Source organism: Bufo bufo, chromosome 5 (assembly GCF_905171765.1).
Source record: "Bufo bufo chromosome 5, aBufBuf1.1, whole genome shotgun sequence".
Classification (NCBI taxonomy): Eukaryota; Metazoa; Chordata; class Amphibia; order Anura; family Bufonidae; genus Bufo; species Bufo bufo.
The window spans coordinates 277,531,207-277,549,365 of record NC_053393.1 but is presented as its reverse complement, the minus strand read 5'-3'; the positions used below and the strand labels follow the sequence as shown (position 1 = coordinate 277,549,365).

General features: G+C 46.8%; 1 protein-coding gene across 2 annotated transcripts in view; it reads left to right on the top strand.

Annotated features, from left to right (window-relative positions):
• MTRR (5-methyltetrahydrofolate-homocysteine methyltransferase reductase) overlaps nucleotides 1-18,159 on the top strand; it is a 1,123,497-nt gene that overhangs the window by 236,009 nt on the left and 869,329 nt on the right. The gene's annotated exons all lie outside the window — the stretch shown is intronic.

Genomic DNA, 18,159 nt, shown 5'->3' with positions numbered 1-18,159 from the left:
TATGTTGTATAGGTAGTGCCTGGACGGGCAGGAGTTTATTTTGTACCGTTATGATCACATGGATATGCCGCAATAAAGCACAGTGTTTGGACCTTAAACGTGGTGTCTGGCAGAGATATGTGAGAATGACCCCCAAAGTCAAGTGATCCCTTAATGTAAAAATAAAAAAATTATATAAAATATATATATATATATATATATATATATATATATATATACACACATACACACACATACATATATACACACAAAAATTAAAGTCACATACTTGATTTATTAAATATATGCTTTATTTAAAAACTTTTCAATAAATACCATTTGTCCTGTGTGTGCATAGATATAACTGCAGGGTGTCTGTCATGCAAGAGACTGTATATCTGAGAACACTGCACCTTAATGTAAATTGTTGACATGTTCTGAGAGACCAATAATTAAATTTGGTTGTCTATTTTCAGCCCCCCAACACCAAAGAGAAAAAAAGTGAGAAACCGTTATTAATAAAGTGTTTGTTACCAACATTTCAGAACCATTTACAGTTTTATACATAAAATACAGACTTGCATATGAAAAAATTACAAGTTTTGCAAAAAACAAGAGAAGTCAACTACAACACGGCACTGGGAATAAGACTAAAGATAAAAAACATTTCTATTAAACTATACCTCAAAAAAGGTACATAAACTGCTTACTCATTGTCTTCTGTTTTCTGGGTGCACTAGTCCACAATGCTGTTGTCAGACGCCAGTCTTTTATATATGAAGGAAGCTTCGGCTGCTTTCACACTCACATTTTGTGGGGATTTGTCATGGACAGACAGACCCGCACCGATAATACAAACACCTGCATTCGCTCAGAACGGACCTGTTTGTATTAGGCTACTTTCACACTGGCATTTTGGCTTTCCGCTTGTGTGATCTGTTCAGGGCTCTCAGAAGCAATCCAGAACCGATCCATTTTGCCCTAATGCATTCTGAATGGAAAAGGATCCGCTCAGAAGGCATCAGTTTGCTTCCAATCAGTCTCCTTTAAGTTTTGGAGACGGACACCAAAACACTGCTTGCAGCATTTTGCTGTCCGTCTGACAAAACTAAGCCAAACTGATCCGTCCTGACACACAATGTAAGTCAATGGGGACGGATCAGTTTTCTCTGACAATCAAAAACGGATCTGTTGCCCATTGACTTTCAATGATGTTCAAAACGGATCAGTCTTGGCTATGTTAAAGATAATACAAATAGATCCGTTCTGAACAGATGCAGACGGTTGTATTAGGCTACTTTCACACTAGCGTTCGGAGCGGGTCCGTCTGATGTTTCATCAGACGGATCCGCTCCTATAATGCAGACGTTTGCATCCGTTCAGAACGGATCCGTCTGCATTATAACTTAGAAAAATTTCTAAGTGTGAAAGCCTGAACGGATCCGTCCAGACTTTACATTGAAAGTCAATGGGGGCGGATCCGTTTGAAGATTGAGCCATATAGTGTTGCCTCCGCAGATCCGTGTCCACTGAGAATGCATTAGGGCTGGACGGCTGCGTTCGGGGCCGCTTGTGAGCCCCTTCAAACGGAGCTCACGAGCGGACACCCAAACGCAGGTGTGAAAGTAGCCTTATCTAAACGGATCCGCTTGTGCAGCTCCATGACGGATCCGCACCAAATGCGAGTGTGAAAGTAGCCCTATCTTTAACAAAGCAAGGAGTGTTCAAGACTGATCTGTTTTTGATTGGGTCATAGAAAACGGATCTGTCCCCATTGACTTACATTGTGTGTGTCAGGACGGATCGATTTGGCTCAGTTTCGTCAAACAGACAACAAAATGCTGCAGGCAGCCTCCAGAGTTGGTGACTGAACTGAGGCAAACTGATGCATTCTGAGCGGATCCATTCAGAATGTATTAAGGGCAAAACTGATCCGTTTTGGATCTCTTGTGAGATCCCCGAACAGATCTCACAAAACGGAAACCAAAACGCCAGTGTGAAAGTAGCCTTAGACAGGAATTAGGAAATTGGCCACTCACTGTAGCTAAGCACCTAGTTCCAGTGCTATGACAGTACTTTGACACACAAACAGACTGGTACCCAACATAACTGCATCAGGGACTGGAGCGCCAGGGAAATAGGAGGTGAGGGAGCACTGTTTTTATGTTGGTTTATGACGACATACCTGGAATGAGAAATCAGGTGCACTTGGGGAAAGGGGGTTTGTAGTGACACAACCCAGCCTACGGGACATCAATAAAGGCAAGAAAGGGACCAGACAGCCGAACTTGTACTATTTTGTACAAAGTGGGCAAAAAAAATAGCTTTTTGGAACGAACATATTTGCATATTTTTTTTTTTTTTAAGATTTACACAACAAAAGTGGTACCACGACTTGCACCCAGAGCATTCTATCATGGGCTCTCTACTTTTATAAATGTGGCAAATGCAATATGTTGTGAGTACTACCTTGCTTGTAGGTATTCTCCTCCTTGTTTGTTCCTCGTAGGGAAACATGGTAAATTCTCCCCTTTCTAGGCAGGAAATAAGGTGAGGCCGCATTTCATCCTGAATGAATTGTATATTTCTTAAATTGACCCCTTCCAGCAAAGCTAGGGCATTTGCAATTGCAAATACACCACAATCGCTGGCCCCCTTCTGTGTCTGACAACAGGTTGCGTTTATTTCTAGTGTTTTGTTTTCACCAGTAAATAATGGTCTGTACAGCTTGATTAGCTGTTCTTTTAGGGTGTCTGAAAAAGAGGTTATGGCCAAAGAATCATAAATTGTAACATTATCATCAAACTGATGAGACAGCAACCAGTGCATGCCAACATGATGTATCTGAATGACCTGGTGACACTTAGACAATGTTACCTCTGAGTGTGCAAGGACAACAATGTCCATAAATCCTGAAACATCCACATGTTTTTGGGACATAATGATCTGACTAGCATTAATTATCTGGCCATCCAAAAACAGGCCTTTAGATATTACATCTCTATCTTCAAGTGTCAACTTAAACTTATTCACAGTTAGCCAGATTGACTGCGGTGTCTCCTCCTCTGACGATATCATATCTGGCTCATCAGATAATCCAATTGTCTCACAAAGATCCTCTTTGATTTGGTCAGCTTTTTTGCCAAACCGTTTCAACTCTGGCTGCTTGGATTTTCCATATCTTCTTTCTGGTAGATCTTTGAATCCTGTTGTATCCATATTTAGGGTGGAATCCAGTAGGATCAACCCATGTGATTTAGGAGTCTTTTCACTTAAATCCACCACAAGATTTTTTTAATGCAAACTAAAGTTTTGCAATGTCTGGTCATCCAAAACAAATGTCAAATCCTCTAGTCCTCTAGTCTAAACTTTTGCGACATTCTCTAATGACACCTGTGCGTTTTCTCCTTCGCCGTGCTGGTAACCCTTGCAAAGCTTCACCTGAAAAATCAGATGCCAGCTCTGGATATGGCCCAGGAGTTAAGCCAACAGTGTGTTTTTTAGGGGTTTGATTGATAACAGTCTTAAAGCACTCTGTGTCAAGTGCAAACAGTGGGTTCCCAGTGTAAGCAGGGTTTAAATTTTCCCACTGAAAAGAGGTTGTCCTGAATACAGCACACATGTGTTTACATGGCAACAAGTATCTTTGCCAGTCCTTGCAGCCACAGTCTGGCAACTCTCCAGCAAGGTCAAGACTGTAAGATAAATTGCTATCCGATTCACTTTGAACTTTGAATATCCCATGTTGCTCATCCCTTTGTAGAATGTGAGTCTCATCCAAGCTACTAAAGTAGCGCTGCATGACATGAGATAACAGCTCTTGCGGGCGGTTTTTGAGGAAGTTCGGAACATTGACTGCATATTTTCGGTAGTGCTCACAACTGCGTAGGTTCTTTTCCATATACCTATAACAGAAATCAGTAAGTCAATTATAACCATATGCATTCTCATATAAAAATCTCTAACTATATTAAAATACTATATTAACATTGTATGCTATACATGTTAAACTGATTAAGAAGTAAAATAAGTAGATATAGTAAATGTACAGACAAACCTGTAACGTGGAGTAAATGTAAACATACCACAGGGTGTCCCACAACAAATTAGCCCACCTCCAATATTTCCAAATCAAACTGCCCAATAGTAAATCTTAGGCGTTTGTACAGTGTTATGAGCAAAAATAGCTGGTAATTTTTTTTTCAAATCTGTGAATACTGCAGTTTAACAGGACATCATTGAACAGTTTTACAACCACCTCATCTATGGGGAAATGTAAACCAGAGAGTGTCCACTAACCATCCACATCCCCTGGATGAAGTCATTCATTTTATGATACAATCACTGGAGGAGGGTTCCTTTTTCCTGGCCCACCCTGTATAATCTATCGATCTGACACCAAATTTTTATTTCTATTAGTAATTTTTTTGCATGGGAATTTATGGCATAACCACAATGTGTCAATGTATGCCATAATTTGATGGTTATGGATCCACCTTTGTGATCCACACGCTGCAGTGTGCACATCTACAGATATGACAAGTCTCAAAGTTTGAGCGAACTTTAAATTCTACATAGATTTCCTATATAAAATTAATCTCTATATACATATATAAAACTCAATCTTACTTTTTGAAGGTATCTGGAAAGAATCCGTGGTGCTTAACAAGCAGTTTCTGTAGCCATCCAAATAGGAATGCTTCAAGGTCTCATGTTGCCGCTCCAAACCGTTATTCGTATTAACACCAATCACTTGGGTACTTTTTCTATACACGTGAGCCCATTTCTTAGAAAAGATTAAAGAAATAATCCAAATAAATAATAGTACATATATTGTGGTTAATTTATTACCAGATATACACCACTTATGTGTCTTATATCTGGTGTGGATTCTGTCACACCATAGTATGGCAGAATCTGAATTCCCTGCTCAGGCCGGGTCTTAAAAAAATAAATAAAAGGTATACTGTATCATAATAAATAATTCTCCCTCCCTCTATCCCTTAAAGCGAATAAAAATTAAAATAAAAAATACTGGCCCATATTTAAAAAGACTTGCGCAACAGTCTAAAAATTCCAAGACGTTGGCATCAGATGAACTTGAATTAATAAGAAATACTCATTAATTAATGGTGATACATTGGGTGCAGGCCCATGTAACAAAAAAAATTAAAAATAATTTCGATCTATTGTCCTAAATTTCTTATGAGGGTACTTTCACACTTGCGTTGTGAAGATCCAGCATATAGTTCCGTCATCGGAACTACCCGCCAGATCTGTCATACCACATGACAACTGAAAGCATTTGTAGATTTATCTGGATCAGTCTCCCAAATGCTTTGCAAGAACGGATCAGTCTCTCCGTTTGCAGACTGATCCGTCTGTAATTTTTATTTCACCGTTTTAAAAGTCTATGCATGTGCAGACCGCAACGACAGATTAGTTGTGTTTTTTTTTTTGTTTTTTTGTTTTTTATGACGGATCCAGCACAATGCATGTCTATAGGAATTTATGCCGGATCCATCTTTCTGGTATGTTGTTTGGCATTTTTGGACGGAGATAATATCGCAGCATGCTGCCAAAATGCCATTCAGTGCCTGAACTGAAGACATTCTGATGCATACTGAACAGATTTCTCTCCATTCAAAATGCATAGGGATGTGACTAGCTTTTTTTGATGGTATTGAGCCCCGAGGACGGAATTCAATGCCGGAAAATAATAATGCTAGTGTGAAGCGCCCTCACTGTAGTACAGCTTTCCATTTCAATAAAAGATGAGCCATTATTGGTTGTAGTGGGCAATAAGGCCTCATGCACACGACCGTATTTTTTTGCGGTCCGCAAAACGGGGTTCCGTTTTTCCGTGATCCGTGACCGTTTTTTCGTCCGTGGGTCTTCCTTGATTTTTGGAGGATCCACGGACATGAAAAAAAAGTCGTTTTGGTGTCCGCCTGGCCGTGCGGAGCCAAACGGATCCGTCCTGAATTACAATGCAAGTCAATGGGGACGGATCGGTTTGACGTTGACACAATATGGTGCAATTTCAAACGGATCCGTCCCCCATTGACTTTCAATGTAAAGTCAGGAGTTAATATACCATCGGATCTGAGTTTTCTCCAATCCGATGGTATATTTTAACTTGAAGCGTCCCCATCACCATGGGAACGCCTCTATGTTAGAATATACCGTCGGATTTGAGTTACATCGTGAAACTCAAATCCGACAGTATATTCTAACACAGAGGCGTTCCCATGGTGATGGGGACGCTTCAGGTTAGAATATACTAAAAGAACTGTGTACATGACTGCCCCCTGCTGCCTGGCAGGTGCTGCCAGGCAGCAGGGGGCAGCCCCCCCCCTGTAGTTAACACATTTGTGGCCGCCCCCCCCCTCCCTCCCCTGTAGTTAACTCATTGGTGGCCAGTGCGGCCGGCCCCCCCCTCCCCTGTAGTTAACTCATTGGTGGCCAGTGCGGCCGCCCCCCCTCCCTCCCCTGTAGTTAACTCGTTGGTGGCCAGTGGGCCTTCTCCCCTCCCTCCCCCTCCTAATTAAAATCTCCCCCCTATCATTGGTGGCAGTGGAGTGTGGGGGCTCCGATCGGTAACCCCTCCCTCCCCCTCCTAATTCAAATCTCCCCCCTATCATTGGTGGCAGCGGAGTGTGGGGGCTCGCTGGGGCTCCGATCGGTAACCATGGCAACCAGGACGCTACTGCAGTCCCGGTTGCCATGGTTACTTAGCAATTTGTAGCACCATTATACTTACCTGCGAGCTGCGATGGTCTGCGTCCGGTCGGGAGCTCCTCCTACTGGTAAGTGACAGGTCCGGCCGGGAGCTCCTCCTACTGGTAAGTGACATGACCTGTCACTTACCAGTAGGAGGAGCTCCCGGCCGGACCTGTCACTTACCAGTAGGAGGAGCTCCCGACCGGACGCAGAGATCGCAGCTCGCAGGTAAGTATAATGGTTCTACAAATTGCTAAGTAACCATGGCAACCGGGACTGCAGTAGCGTCCTGGTTGCCATGGTTACCGATCGGAGCCCCAGCGATTAAACTGGGACTCCGATCGGTACACTCCGCTGCCACCAATGATAGGGGGGAGATTTTAATTAGGAGGGGGAGGGAGGGGAGAAGGCCCACTGGCCACCAACGAGTTAACTACAGGGGAGGGAGGGAGGGGGGGCCCACTGGCCACCAATGAGTTAACTACAGGGGAGGGGGGGGGGCGGCCGCACTGGCCACCAATGAGTTAACTACAGGGGAGGGGGGGGCCCACTGGCCACCAATGAGTTAACTACAGGGGAGGGGGGGGGCCGGCCGCACTGGCCACCAATGAGTTAACTACAGGGGGGGGGGCTGCCCCCTGCTGCCTGGCAGCACCTTCCAGGCAGCAGGGGGCAGTCATGTACACAGTTCTGTTAGTATATTCTAACCTGAAGCGTCCCCATCACCATGGGAACGCCTCTGTGTTAGAATATACTGTCGGTTCTGAGTTTTCACGAAGTGAAAACTCAGCTTTGAAAAAGCTTTTATGCAGACGGATCTTCGGATCCGTCTGTACAAAAACTAACCTACGGCCACGGATCACGGACACGGATGCCAATCTTGTGTGCATCCGTGTTCTTTCACGGACCCATTGACTTGAATGGGTCCGTGAACCGTTGGCCGTGAAAAAAATGGGACAGGTCATATTTTTTTCACGGCCAGGAAACACGGATCACGGATGCGGCTGCAAAACGGTGCATTTTCCGATTTTTCCACGGACCCATTGAAAGTCAATGGGTCCGCGAAAAAAAAACGGAAAACGGCACAAAGGCCACGGGTGCACACAACGGTCGTGTGCATGAGGCCTAAACCTTATGTTTTATAGGTTTGAAAAAGAAGCAGACTGCAAAGCAGTCAAGAGGGCCACAAAATGAATGCACATCCAAAATTAATGAGAAATTATAAAGCAGGTTTATTAGGACAACAATGACACACATACATGGAAAAAAAATAATCATCAAGTATAAATCAAGGCTGAAACAGTGGATCCATGCAAGATAAAATACGTCCCACGAGTATTGCCAGTAAGTCCGGCTTCCTCAGGGGTTATGGCTTACACTTGCTGATTTTGTTAGTTTTTTTGCTTGATGCCATGTTATATATCATATGTTATTTCATTGACATCGATTCTGTGTAGCCAGGGTACATATTGTATCTCATGATCTTGGACAATTGTGGATCCTGCTTAGGTGCTGGCTATATTCTATGCCAGCACCTGGTCATATTGTATACAATTCTTTTAAAACGCATTTGTGTATCAGTGTTGTCTTAATAAACCTGCTTTAAAATTTCTTATTAATTTTGGATGTGCATTCATTTTGTGTCCCTCTTGACTGCTTTGCAGTCTATGTTGTTCAGGTCCTTTTCGGGCCACGGTTGCACTCTGGCTTTCATTACATTGTGTGCCCCCTTGCTTTGGTTTTCTGTATTGTATGCTATATAGGTTTGCCAAATAAAGCCCATTGCTTAAAAAAAGAAAAAATTGCTTATAATTAAAACATACCATGTCACACTGTTTTTTCCAGAATTACATTTTCAGTCTCTGCACAAGTAATGCCACTTTCACCAATTTGATCAGTTTGTTTACCTACAAGAAATAAATAAAAAAATAAAGTTAATACTTTAAGTATATAAAATTGGCTATTTGCCTCTTGTTCCTGGTAACCCTGCCTCCATACGCAAGACAGCTGAAGTGACTGAAATATGAGGGATGTAGTTTTTAAACCAAGTGCATGTAGGCCAAGTTCAGTCGCTGCATTCACAGTGCGCTTACGCACCGTGTATATGCTGCTGCTTCTAAACCCTGCCCATTGGGGAGACAGCACAGACAAGCCATGATACCTTTCTACTACGTCATCTGAACTTGGCTTTAGAAAAATACAGCCCACCACCCCCACACATTGGCCTGTCTGTCCTTCTGCTTATCAATTCACCTGTCTGTGTGTGCTCTCCAAAAGGCCTGTAAAAAAAACTTTCAGGCTGTTTGCTACTTCAGCAGGTAAAGTAGGGTGGCCAGAAGTCCAGTTTTAGGCTGGACAGCCCAGCTTTCAGACTCCCTGTCCTCCGTCTGACGCAGGGCCTGAATGGACTCAGATGTCCTTTTGAACAGCTCACTCTCATACAGCAGCCCTGTGCTGTCTGAGCGTGAGCTGCAGTGAGAGTCACCATCTCTCCACAGCAGATGACATGAAGTTTATTTTGCCTTAATTTTTTTAATCCCTATTGGCTGTGGAATCGGAGGGAGTATTGCCTAACATGATCAGGGTGTGGCTTAGTGGGGTCAGGCACCCTAAGCCTAGAGTATGGGCACCCTAAGGTAGAGAAGCAAGGCTGGATTAAGACAGCATATTTAGGACACTGCTTCCAAACTAGGGATAGCATGTGTCCCCGGAGTTTAGAAGCTGTGGTTTATAGGCACATAAGCACACTGCGATTATGCCATCTGAATCCAGTGTAAAGCTGGTTTCACACAGTGTAATTACACAAGTAAAGTGCCAATGGCACATTGGAATGCACCCACACCGCCATAGAAACACTCTGCTATGCCGTTAAGCTGACATCACCAATTTGAATCCCAACTAAGGGTGCTTACACGGGACTTCCGCTCTTCTGACACAATCATGCTGTGTCTTTAGGACAGATTCTGTTTACTGACTGCCACCTAGACATGACAAGCAGTGACACTATCATGTACAGGTTCGACACAACAACCCCTTAAATATAGTTTGTAGTTGTGCATACAGCATACTTACTGCTATCAGACTGTACAGCAGTAGGCACTGGTGTGCTCTTCTCCTCTGGCTCTGCTGGATGGCAACCCCTCTGCTCTGCCATTCTGCTCTCAAGAACAAAATCTATTGGGTGAATACACATCAATGTTACCACACACCAGCTACAAGAGAAGAAAATGGAGGTTTCACAGAAACCAGGATACACCCAGCCCCATACACAGAGGCTTACACCCCCCCTTATTGATCTGCGCCCTCTCTAATACACCCCATAAAGCCCCCCCCTCCCACAGATCTGCATCCTCATGTCCCCAGAATACACCACACCCACCCCCCCTCACAGATTGACCTCCCCATAACCCCCCCATAGATCTTCATCCTAATGACCCCAGAATACACCACATGCCCCCCCCCCCCATAGATCTGCACCCTCATGGCCCCAGAATACACCACATGCCCTTCCTCAGAGATTGCCCCCCCACGCACACACAGAGATCTGCACCCTCATGGTAACAGAATACACCACATGCCCCCCCTCACGGACTGACCCCCCATAACCCCTTCACAGATCTGCACCCTCATGTCCCCAGAATACACCCACATGCCCCCCCACTCAGATTGATCCCCCATAACCCCCCCTCACAGACCTACACCCACATGGCCCTAGAATACACCACATGCCCCCCCACCCCATAGATCTGCACCCTCATGTCCCCAGAATACACCACATGCCCCCACCATAGATCTGCACCCTCATGTTCCCAGAATACACCACATGCCCCCCTCACAGATTGACCCCCCTCATAACCCCCCTCACAGACCTACACCCTCATGGCCCCAGAATACACCACATGCCCCCCCTTAGATCTGCACCCTCATGTCCCCAGAATACGCCACATGCCCCCCCCTCACAGATTGACCCCCTCATAACCCCCCCTCACAGACATACACCCTCATGTCCCCAGAATACACCACATGCCCCCCCATAGATCTGCACCCTCATGTCCCCAGAATACACCACATGCCCCCCCCCCTCACAGATTGACCCCCTCATAACCCCCCCCTCACAGACCTAAACCCTCATGGCCCCAGAATACACCACATGCCCCCCCCCCATAGATCTTCACCCTCATGTCCCCAGAATACACCACATGCCCCTCTCACAGATTGACCCCCTCATAACCCCCCCTCACAGACCTACACCCTCATGGCCCCAGAATACACCACATGCCCCCCCCCATAGATCTGCACCCTCATGGCGCCAGAATACACCACATGCCCCCCTTCACGGACTGACCCCCCCCCATAACCCCTTCACAGATCTGCACCCTCATGTTCCCAGAATACACCCACATGCCCCCTCCTCACAGATTGACCCCCCCTCACAAACAGACACCCTCATGTCCCCAGAATACACCCACATGCCCCCCCATAGATCTGCACCCTCATGTCCCCAGAATACACCACATGCCCCCCTCACAGATTGACCCCCCATAACCCCCCTCACAGACCTACACCCTCATGTCCCCAGAATACACCACATGCCCCCCCCATAGATCTGCACCCTCATGTCCCCAGAATACGCCACATGCCCCCCCATAGATCTGCACCCTCATGTCCCCAGAATACACCACATGCCCCCCTCACAGATTGACCCCCCCATGTCCCCAGAATGCACCACATGCCCCCCCTCACAGATTGACCCCCCATGTCCCCAGAATGCACCACATGCCCCCCCTCACAGATTGACCCCCCATGTCCCCAGAATACACCACATGCCCCCCCTCCACAGATTGACCCCCCCCCCCACAGATCTGCAGCCTCATGGTACCAGAATACACTACATGCCCCCCCCTTGGAGATTGACCCCCACACACACAGAGATATGCACCCTCATGGTAACAGAATACACCACATGCCCCCCCTCACAGACTGACCCCCCTCCATAACCCCCTCACAGACCTACACCCTCATGGCCCCAGAATACACCACATGCCCCCCCCCCCATAGATCTGCACCCTCATGGCGCCAGAATACACCACATGCCCCCCCACCCCATAGATCTGCACCCTCATGGCGCCAGAATACACCACATGCCCTTCCTCAGAGATTGCCCCCCCACGCACACACAGAGATCTGCACCCTCATGGTAACAGAATACACCACATGCCCCCCCTCACGGACTGACCCCCCATAACCCCTTCACAGATCTGCACCCTCATGTCCCCAGAATACACCCACATGCCCCCCCACTCACAGATTGATCCCCCATAACCCCCCCTCACAGACCTACACCCACATGGCCCTAGAATACACCACATGCCCCCCCACCCCATAGATCTGCACCCTCATGTCCCCAGAATACACCACATGCCCCCCCATAGATCTGCACCCTCATGTTCCCAGAATACACCACATGCCCCCCTCACAGATTGACCCCCCTCATAACCCCCCTCACAGACCTACACCCTCATGGCCCCAGAATACACCACATGCCCCCCCTTAGATCTGCACCCTCATGTCCCCAGAATACGCCACATGCCCCCCCTCACAGATTGACCCCCTCATAACCCCCCCCTCACAGACATACACCCTCATGTCCCCAGAATACACCACATGCCCCCCCATAGATCTGCACCCTCATGTCCCCAGAATACACCACATGCCCCCCCCCCCCTCACAGATTGACCCCCTCATAACCCCCCCCCTCACAGACCTAAACCCTCATGGCCCCAGAATACACCACATGCCCCCCCCCCCATAGATCTTCACCCTCATGTCCCCAGAATACACCACATGCCCCTCTCACAGATTGACCCCCTCATAACCCCCCCTCACAGACCTACACCCTCATGGCCCCAGAATACACCACATGCCCCCCCCCCCATAGATCTGCACCCTCATGGCGCCAGAATACACCACATGCCCCCCTTCACGGACTGACCCCCCCCCATAACCCCTTCACAGATCTGCACCCTCATGTTCCCAGAATACACCCACATGCCCCCTCCTCACAGATTGACCCCCCCTCACAAACAGACACCCTCATGTCCCCAGAATACACCCACATGCCCCCCCATAGATCTGCACCCTCATGTCCCCAGAATACACCACATGCCCCCCTCACAGATTGACCCCCCATAACCCCCCTCACAGACCTACACCCTCATGTCCCCAGAATACACCACATGCCCCCCCCCATAGATCTGCACCCTCATGTCCCCAGAATACGCCACATGCCCCCCCATAGATCTGCACCCTCATGGCGCCAGAATACACCACATGCCCCCCCACCCCATAGATCTGCACCCTCATGGCGCCAGAATACACCACATGCCCCCCTCACAGACTGACCCCCCCCATAACCCCTTCACAGATCTGCACCCTCTTGTCCCCAGAATACACCCGCATGCCCCCCCTCACAGATTGACCCCCCCATGTCCCCAGAATACACCACATGCCCCCCTTCCCTCCCTTCATAGATCTGTACCTGCCTCCTCATGTATGAACTCCTATGGACTCGTGGTCTGCAGCACATCCAGGCACACACAGTTCCTCCTCCTTCACAAGCTCCTGCAGTCTGGGTTTATAAGCACTTCCCACACTTGACCATGTGACCATGAAGGAGCATGTGACCAGTGACGTCACAGACCTCATTCTTACAACTCCACTCTAGCATCTACCCTACACTGAGCGGCAGGGCGCAGAGCCCCTATGTCTGGTATACTGGGAAATGGGGGTGCAGAGCTTAGGGATCCCCATATGTTTAGCTCTGCAGGGATAGACAGGCCCGTGTTGTCAGCCCGGGCCCGAAGCAGCCGCTTCCCCGGTAGTTACGCCACTGCTTTGAATCATTGCTAGTCATAGCTTTTTTGGTACTTTTGGAAAGTCTGTCAGCTGGAATTCTTGCAATATTGTGTCAAGGAGCTGGAGACACAACATGCAACTTGGGGGGAGGCACTCAGGACTCTGTTACCTCTTCACCTCTACCTCACTAACCTCAAGCTGTCTATCAACACACCTGCAGTTCGACAGTCCCTTCATCTCATCCTAAACTATTCTCTAGTCCATGCTGTTTTGCTGCTAGTCTGGGTAAGATTACACTGCTGCCATTGTCCCAAGCAGCCTTCCTCCAAGCTGAGCAAGGTATCTCCTTCTCCATTCCATGTGGCAGTATAAACTGTGGAAAGTCTAAAATTGTCAGCCTTTCAAAGTTTTCTCTTACAAAACACAATTTAGTGTTAATTAACTTTCTGAAAAGACAAATACATAATTTTTTCACATAATATCCCTGCTTTTCGATACACCTTGCCCATCTGTCAACAATCTTTTGTATTCCTGCATCAAAAAATGTTTTAGGCTGAGTTGTGGGCCATGAATGCACTGCTGTCTTCACCTTTTCATCAGATGTTCATCTTTGTCCTCGTAGGGTTTCTTTTTGGGGACCAAACAGGTGATAGTCAGATGGACAAGATCAGGACTACAGGGATAATGCTTTAACATCTCAAAATAAAGTATTTGCAGAGTGGGGAGTGTGGCCAGCAGCTGAGATGGCCGGATGCTTCTAAGCACAGCTTCGACAGAACTCTAGCATCCTGTATATCTTAGGCACCATGCTGCAACTGCCATCCAAGGGGGACACAAGCATAGTCTTGGGGCAGCTTTAGGCTCTCCCTCCACTCTGTTTTGCGGGCTCCTGTGGTGAAATGACCGGCCGGGGGTGCAGTGGCCTTCAGGAACAGTGCTCCTGTGGCGGCCATTACAGAACGGCAGTCTGCTGGTCACGTGGCAGACATTTCTCCTTGCAGGGGGGTGATTCTCAGCACCAGTGGCATTCTGAAGTAACCTATAGACAGTATCTCCTGTTTATATTGCTACACTACTCTCTGAGTTATTTGGAGAAGATTATTGCATTTCTCTATTCACTGTGTGTGTGGGCTGCCGGATTGCCTCTGCTGTTGCCTCTGCCATTACAACTACTCTCTAGAAGATCAACACTGACAGGCACTAGAAGTATTTGCTGCAGCCTCGTTTTGGCACGGAACTGTACGGGAGTATTCATCTACTTGTATACTTATTGGACTCACAATGAGCCCCTCTAAATCACAGAGAGCATCGGAGCGGTTGAGAGAATTTGCTAGGATGGTGGGAATGAGCAATCCTGGTACCCCTGTGCCCCAACAAGCTGCTCCGAACACTTTGCAAACCTCCACTATTTTGCCAGATGATACTGATATTCAGGAGACTCCTGCTCCTGAATATACCCTGAAACACATGTCTGACCAATTTCTGAATGCTATTAATGTATGCAAAACTTCCTTAATGAACAAAAATGAGGTCAAAGTTGATTTGGGCCTGCTGCGACAAGATTTGCAAAACATTAGAGAACGAGTACAGCATACTGAGGAGCGTATCTCTCAAGTTGAGAATTGCACAGCCCCACTAACCAGGTTACTGCAGGACCTAGAAGAGAAAATGACATCTATTCAACAAAAAATGGATTATTTGGAGCACAGACTCAATGATATTTAGAATCATTGGTGTGTGGATCCTGTGGAGAGTAGATTACAAAGTAACATAGTTTATAAGGCCGAAAAAAGACATCTGTCCATCCAGTTCAGCCTGTTATCCTGCAAGTTGATCCAGAGGAAGGCAAAAAAAAAAAAACTGAGGTAGAAGCCAATTTTCCCCACTTAAGGGGAAAAAAATTCCTTCCCAACTCCAATCAGGCAACGACCCCTTTCTAGTAACTATAACCTATAATATTATTACACCCCAGAAATACTCCCAGACCCCTCTTGAACTCTTTTAGTAAACTCACCATCACCACCTCCTCAGGCAGAGAGTTCCATAGTCTCACTGCTCTTACCGTAAATAATCCTCTTCTATGTTTGTGTACAAACCTTCTTTCCTCCAGACGCAGAGGATGTCCCCTCGTCACAGTCACAGTCCTGGGGATAAATAGATGATGGGAGAGATCTCTGTACTGACCCCTGATATACATTGCCTGTCCCAAAAAAAAGATGATCAATGGGGTTAAGGTGTGGACTCTGTGGTGGCCAATCCATGTGTGAAAATGATGTCTCATGCTCCCTGAAACACTTTCACAATTTTGAGCCCGATGAATCCTGGCATTATCATCTTGGAATATGCCCGTGCCATCAGGGAAGAACAAATCCATTGATGGAATAACCTGGTCATTCACTGTGTTCAGGTAGTCAGCTGACCTCATTCTTGGAGCACATACTGTTGCTGAACCTAGACCTGACCAACTGCAGCAACCCCCGATCATAGCACTGCCCCCACAGGCTTGTACAGTAGGCACTAGGCTTGATGAGTTCATCACTTTATCTGCCTCTCTTCTTACCGTGATGCGCCCATCACTCTGGAACAGGATAAATCTTGACTCATCAGACCACATGACCTTCTTCCATTGCTCCAGAGTCCAATCTTTATGCTCCCTAGCAAATTGAAGCCTTTCTGTCTGGTTTGCCTCACTGATTAGTGGTTTTCTTACGGCTACACAGTCCCAATCCCTTGAGTTCCCTTCGCATTGTGCGTGTGGAAATGCTCTTACTTTCACTATTAAACATAGCCCTGAGTTCTACTGTTGTTTTTCTTTGATTTGATTTCACCAAACGTTTAAGTGATCGCCGATCACGATCATTCAGGATCTTTTTCCCACCACATTTCTTCCTCGAATACGATGGGTCCCCACTATCCTTCCAGTTTTTAATTATGCGTTGGACGGTTCTTAACCCAATTTTAGTAGTTTCTGCAATCTCATTAGATGTTTTCTCTGCTTGATGCATGCCAATGATTTGACCCTTCTCAAACAGGCTAACATCTTTTCCACGACCACGAGATGTCTTTTGACATGGTTGTTTAAGAAATGAGAAGCAACTCATTGCACCAGTTGGGGTTAAATAACTTGTGGCCAGCTGAAAGATAATCGCCCATGCAATAATTATCCAATAGGAGGCTCATAACTATTTGGCTAAATCCAGGTGGCGACTTTTTTGGATAGGCAGTGTATTTATACATAGTTATTAGACCTCCGCTCAGTAGTCTTTTTTCTAAAGTGAATAACCCCAATTTTGATAATCTTTTGGGGTACTGTAGTCCATCCATTCCAGTTATTACTTAGTTGCCCTCCTCTGAACCCTCTCCAGCTCTGTTATGTCTGCCTTGTTCACAGGAGCCCAGAACTGTCCACAGTACTCGATGTGTTTAGCGTCTCCCACTCCCGCACCACCTCCTCGTCTCATTCCCTCTCTGTTGGTGTCCCGCAAGGCTCTGTCCTAGGACCCCTGCTCTTCTCTATCTACACTTTTGGCCTGGGACAGCTCATAGAGTCCCATGGCTTTCAGTATCACTCCTACGTTGACGACACACAAATCTACCTCTCTGGTCCAGACATCACCACCTTACTATCAAGAATCCCACAATGTCTATCTTCTATATCATCCTTCTTCGCCTCTCGCTTTCTTAAACTTAACATGGATAAGACAGAATTCATAATCTTTCCCCCATCTTGTTCAAACCCCCCAACAGACCTATCTATCATGATCAATGGCTGCACACTCTCCCCAGTCAACAAAGCCCACTGCCTTGGAGTGACCTTGGATTCTGCCCTTTCCTTCCGACCGCACATCCAAGCCCTTTCCACCACCTGCCGCCTCCAACTCAAAAAAATCTCCCGCATCCGTGCTTTCCTTAACTTTGAATCTGCGAAAATGCTTGTACATGCCCTCATTATCTCCCGCCTAGACTACTGCAACATTCTCCTCTGTGGCCTTCCATCTAGCACTCTCGCACCCCTCCAATCTATCCTCCACTCTGCTGCCCGACTAATCCACCTCTCACCCTATTACTCCTCTGCCTCTCCCCTCTGCCAATCCCTTCACTGGCTCCCCATTGCCCAACAAATTCACTTCAAAGTACTAACAAATACATACAAGGCCGTCCATAACCTGTCCCCTCCCTACATCTCTGAGCTACTTTCCCGATACACCCCCACACGCACTCTCTGATCCTCACAAGACCTCCTTCTCTCCTCTCCTATTATTGCCTCTTCCCACAATCGACTCCAAGATTTCTCCCGTGCATCCCCCATACTCTGGAACTCGCTACCCCAACATATCAGACTCTCACCTACAGTGGAATCCTTCAAAAGAAACCTGAAAACCCACCTCTTCAGACAAGCCTACAACCCGTGACCCTGCTGCCTCTATACCGCCATGACTAACTTAACCCGCACCTACTGTGTCCTTCTCCCATACCATGTAGATTGTAAGCCCTCACGGGCAGGGCCCTCTCTCCTTCTGTACCAGTCTGTAACTCGTCTTGTTCCTGCTTAGTGCACTTGTCTTTATTATGTATGTGCACCCCTTATCATATGTACAGCGC